Source organism: Oncorhynchus nerka, linkage group LG8 (assembly GCF_034236695.1).
Source record: "Oncorhynchus nerka isolate Pitt River linkage group LG8, Oner_Uvic_2.0, whole genome shotgun sequence".
Classification (NCBI taxonomy): domain Eukaryota; kingdom Metazoa; phylum Chordata; class Actinopteri; order Salmoniformes; family Salmonidae; genus Oncorhynchus; species Oncorhynchus nerka.
The window spans coordinates 31,440,208-31,445,207 of NC_088403.1; the positions used below are offsets into that span (position 1 = coordinate 31,440,208).

General features: G+C 40.4%; 1 protein-coding gene across 11 annotated transcripts in view; it reads right to left on the bottom strand.

Annotated features, from left to right (window-relative positions):
- Positions 1–2,442: 2,442 nt before the first annotated feature.
- Positions 2,443–5,000, bottom strand: part of LOC115133820 (transcription factor SOX-5-like) — a 212,015-nt gene continuing 209,457 nt past the window's right edge. For all 11 annotated transcript variants that reach the window (XM_065021686.1, XM_065021694.1, XM_065021688.1 and 8 more), the window contains one exon: positions 2,443–5,000. This exon is cut by the window's right edge and continues 1,400 nt beyond it. The gene's annotated coding sequence lies outside the window, so the exon portion shown is untranslated.

Here is a 5,000-nt window from a genome sequence, read left to right on the forward strand (position 1 = left end):
GAGTACTTTTGGGTGTCAAGGAAAATGTATGGAGTAAAAAGTACAATATTTTCTTAAGGAATGTAGTGATGTAAAAGTAAAAGTAGCCAAGAATATAAATAGTACAGATACCTAGTACTTTCAAGTATTTTTTACTTAAGTACTTTACGCCACTGCCACCATACTGCTTTCACCTTACTATGTTTTCAGAGAGGAGACAAAGTGCTGAGACTTCTTTATCATTTATCATTTGCATTCAGATGCAAATAGGTACAGTATTCTGGATATAGTGCAGCTGCAAATAGGTACAGTACTCTAGATATAGTGCAGCTGCAAATAGGTACAGTACTCTAGATATAGTGCAGCTGCAAATAGGTACAGTATTCTGGATATAGTGCAGCTGCAAATAGGTACAGTACTCTGGATATAGTGCAGCTGCAAATAGGTACAGTACTCTAGATATAGTGCAGCTGCAAATAGGTACAGTACTCTAGATATAGTGCAGCTGCAAATAGGTACAGTATTCTGGATATAGTGCAGCTGCAAATAGGTACAGTATTCTAGATATAGTGCAGCTGCAAATAGGTACAGTACTCTGGATATAGTGCAGCTGCAAATAGGTACAGTACTCTGGATATAGTGCAGCTGCAAATAGGTACAGTATTCTGGATATAGTGCAGCTGCAAATAGGTACAGTATTCTGGATATAGTGCAGCTGCAAATAGGTACAGTATTCTAGATATAGTGCAGCTGCAAATAGGTACAGTATTCTAGATATAGTGCAGCTGCAAATAGGTACAGTATTCTAGATATAGTGCAGCTGCAAATAGGTACAGTATTCTAGATATAGTGCAGCTGCAAATAGGTACAGTATTCTAGATATAGTGCAGCTGCAAATAGGTACAGTATTCTAGATATAGTGCAGCTGCAAATAGGTACAGTACTCTAGATATAGTGCAGCTGCAAATAGGTACAGTATTCTGGATATAGTGCAGCTGCAAATAGGTACAGTACTCTGGATATAGTGCAGCTGCAAATAGGTACAGTACTCTAGATATAGTGCAGCTGCAAATAGGTACAGTATTCTGGATATATAGTACTATAGTACTAATAGTACTTTACGCCACTGCCACCATACTGCTTTCACCTTACTATGTTTTCAGAGAGGAGACAAAGTGCTGAGACTTCTTTATCATTTATCATTTGCATTCAGATGCAAATAGGTACAGTATTCTGGATATAGTGCAGCTGCAAATAGGTACAGTACTCTAGATATAGTGCAGCTGCAAATAGGTACAGTACTCTAGATATAGTGCAGCTGCAAATAGGTACAGTATTCTGGATATAGTGCAGCTGCAAATGGTACAAATATAGTGCAGCTGCAAATAGGTACAGTACTCTAGATATAGTGCAGCTGCAAATAGGTACAGTACTCTAGATATAGTGCAGCTGCAAATAGGTACAGTATTCTGGATATAGTGCAGCTGCAAATAGGTACAGTATTCTAGATATAGTGCAGCTGCAAATAGGTACAGTACTCTGGATATAGTGCAGCTGCAAATAGGTACAGTACTCTGGATATAGTGCAGCTGCAAATAGGTACAGTATTCTGGATATAGTGCAGCTGCAAATAGGTACAGTATTCTGGATATAGTGCAGCTGCAAATAGGTACAGTATTCTAGATATAGTGCAGCTGCAAATAGGTACAGTATTCTAGATATAGTGCAGCTGCAAATAGGTACAGTATTCTAGATATAGTGCAGCTGCAAATAGGTACAGTATTCTAGATATAGTGCAGCTGCAAATAGGTACAGTATTCTAGATATAGTGCAGCTGCAAATAGGTACAGTATTCTAGATATAGTGCAGCTGCAAATAGGTACAGTATTCTAGATATAGTGCAGCTGCAAATAGGTACAGTATTCTGGATATAGTGCAGCTGCAAATAGGTACAGTATTCTAGATATAGTGCAGCTGCAAATAGGTACAGTACTCTAGATATAGTGCAGCTGCAAATAGGTACAGTACTCTGGATATAGTGCAGCTGCAAATAGGTACAGTATTCTGGATATAGTGCAGCTGCAAATAGGTACAGTACTCTGGATATAGTGCAGCTGCAAATAGGTACAGTATTCTGGATATAGTGCAGCTGCAAATAGGTACAGTATTCTAGATATAGTGCAGCTGCAAATAGGTACAGTACTCTGGATATAGTGCAGCTGCAAATAGGTACAGTACTCTGGATATAGTGCCGATGTTTAGTTTAGAAGTACAGCACACACATCCAGTAACCTGCAAGTGCAGAGTAAAGTGATGAAAGAATGTCGATAGCCCCCGGGTTAAAACTTTCAAATTAGCATTGAAAAGTGTGCGGGTATCTACTCTAGCCTTTGTTCATACTAGTGTATACCAGTGTGTGTGTGTGTGTAGGTGCATTGTAAAGAACTCACAAGGACCATTGGAGCATTACAGAACACATCGCTGTTTTTATTAAAGCCTCGACTGGCAATAATACTGAAAAAAGTGAACTCGGAACAGATGGTGCATGGCAAGCCCACAGCCTCTCTTTTTTTGTTGTTTCCTTCGTTTATTTGTCATTTTTCTTCTTTTTTTTGTAAGAGTACATCAACTCCTGCTTTTATTGTAGCATGAATAACATCAATAAAAGAGAAAAAGAAATATACAACTTATATTACACTGTGTTATGAACAAAATATAAATCTATAACTCTATGTTATATGTACATAATCATCTTTCTCCATTTGTCAAGTTGAGATGGTCAGATACGTGTTTCTTTTTGTTGACTAACTCTGGCTTTGTTTTGAGCTCCACTCGTGACATTTGATTGTCTTCATTATTATTATCATCATCCTCTTCATCGCGATCATGGTCACCTTCGTCGCTGTATCACCCAACATCACCAGGGCCTAACATCCTGTCAACCTGCTCATGAAAAACACTGGACTCAATTCATTAGTATAACTAGAGCCAAGTGTTTGTCCTGGTCAGGTCACAAAACTCCTGGCCCTAGGTACAGTATAATACCTCAGTATGTGGCAGACCTAGCAAGCTGGGATGATTGAACTTGTAAACCCCTCCTTTTCCCCACACTGTCTAGCCTACTAATCTAACCTACAGCTTCCAGCCAGAATACAGGACACCATTTCTCCAGCATTAGGTCTCACCGTGGCCTGATTGTGAGGTTGTCTATATGGCCAAGTATGATTGACTGCGAGGCTCACTATCTGGCAATAGGCATGGTTGTGATTGATTGTGTCAGAGTAAACATCTACAGCAAGCATGACTGGGCTGGGTCACTATCTGGCAGCACACCTGTAGAGTGAGTGGACATGGCTAATGGCTAGGTCATAGTGTGGAGCTAAAACAAAGTAAAGTCCCCAGAGTTCTGGAGTCACATAGATATGACAGGTCATTACTTACTGAATGTCAGGTTATGCTGTAGAACATTGTTGAATAGGCAAAGTAAACACTGATTTTCCTATGGGTCGCAAATGTGCGGTGTGTGTGTGTGTGTGTGTGTGTGTGTGTTCTGATCATGTCCTAATTTGATCAAAATCCTGATCGTGTTATTCGAATTTTGCACTACTGTGTCTGCTAATCATTTGTGAGTCTGCTGTGTCTGTGTGTCTCTGTGTCTGTGTGTCTCTGTGTCTGTGTGTCTCTGTGTCTGTGTGTCTCTGTGTCCGCCAGACTCAACGATGTTCCACGGCATCTCAGGTGAAATAGCAACCCTAGTAAACGAGAGCCTCGCTCCTTTGTTCAGAGGAAACAGAACAGAATAGAATAATATAACCGTTTTCTTTTATCTTCATAAAAAGAAAGAAAGTAGAAGAAACTTCACATTATACATGAACCATTACAAACAAACAAACAAAAATCACCTTCTTTTCTCTGACCACACAGAGTGTCTGAGTGCTTTTAGAAGTGGGTTTGGACATAAAAGGGTTACGTTGTCAAGCTGAGGGACGCGGATGGGGAGAGAGTTAGTGAATAGAAAGTCCAGTCTCCTTGGCGGAGAGCGACAGCTGCCGTCCGTGCCGCTCCTCCTCCTCATCCAGCGTCCAGATAGGATTAATACTAAACAAACAGAACAGATAAAAACAGAAACCAAAGAATATGCAAATTGGCAAATAAAGTAAAAAGTAAAAGGACAACATTAGATGTAAATACTCTAAACCAGCTAAATATAATAATGCTTCATTGACCGAAGAAGTTTCATATGGGTCGTAATAAAACCCAATAAGAGGCCAAAATAAATTATACTGTACATAACTTACTCAAATTGAAAGAAACGCTGACCATCATTATAATTATTGTTAATAATATTATTACACTAGAGGCAGTTTGAATAAAAATAATAAAATACAGTATTGAAATACAAAGGAAACACTGACGTGCTGATATGACCATCAGCTCCTCCCAATAAGAACAGCAGAATGACGCGTTTTGGGGACACGGACGGGGACAGAGTCAGACACAGGGGGACATAGAGGGGGACTCTCAGAGAGAGGGACAGAACGGGGACAGACAGCAAATACTCAAAACTACCAGTAGAAGCCCGCAGGAACACACCAAAACTTCTATAACAAAATACACACCAATTTTGTGTGATATCAGTTGGGAGTATTACGAGAGGGTTTGGGTTGTGGGTAAGAGTTGTTGGCTTGTGGTGCTGGCTGGATCAGTTGGCAGCGGAGTAGAGTTGTTGTGGGGTTTCGATTGGGGAACTGGGGCTTGGGGATGTGTGTGTGTGTGTGAGTGTACAAGAGAGTCATAGTCATATTCTCTGTCTCTGTACACCAGGAATAGGGCTTTCTCTGTCTCTATACACCAGGATACTGAAGTACTGGGGGCTCACAGGGGAAACTCCAGTGTTTCTGTTTGTCTTGGAAAGGGACAGAGTTCTGGGATCTAGTGTCTAGTGATGACTAAACCAGCTCACACAGACTAAACACACACACACGCACAGCGAGCTTGCTTACACACACTCTCACACACAT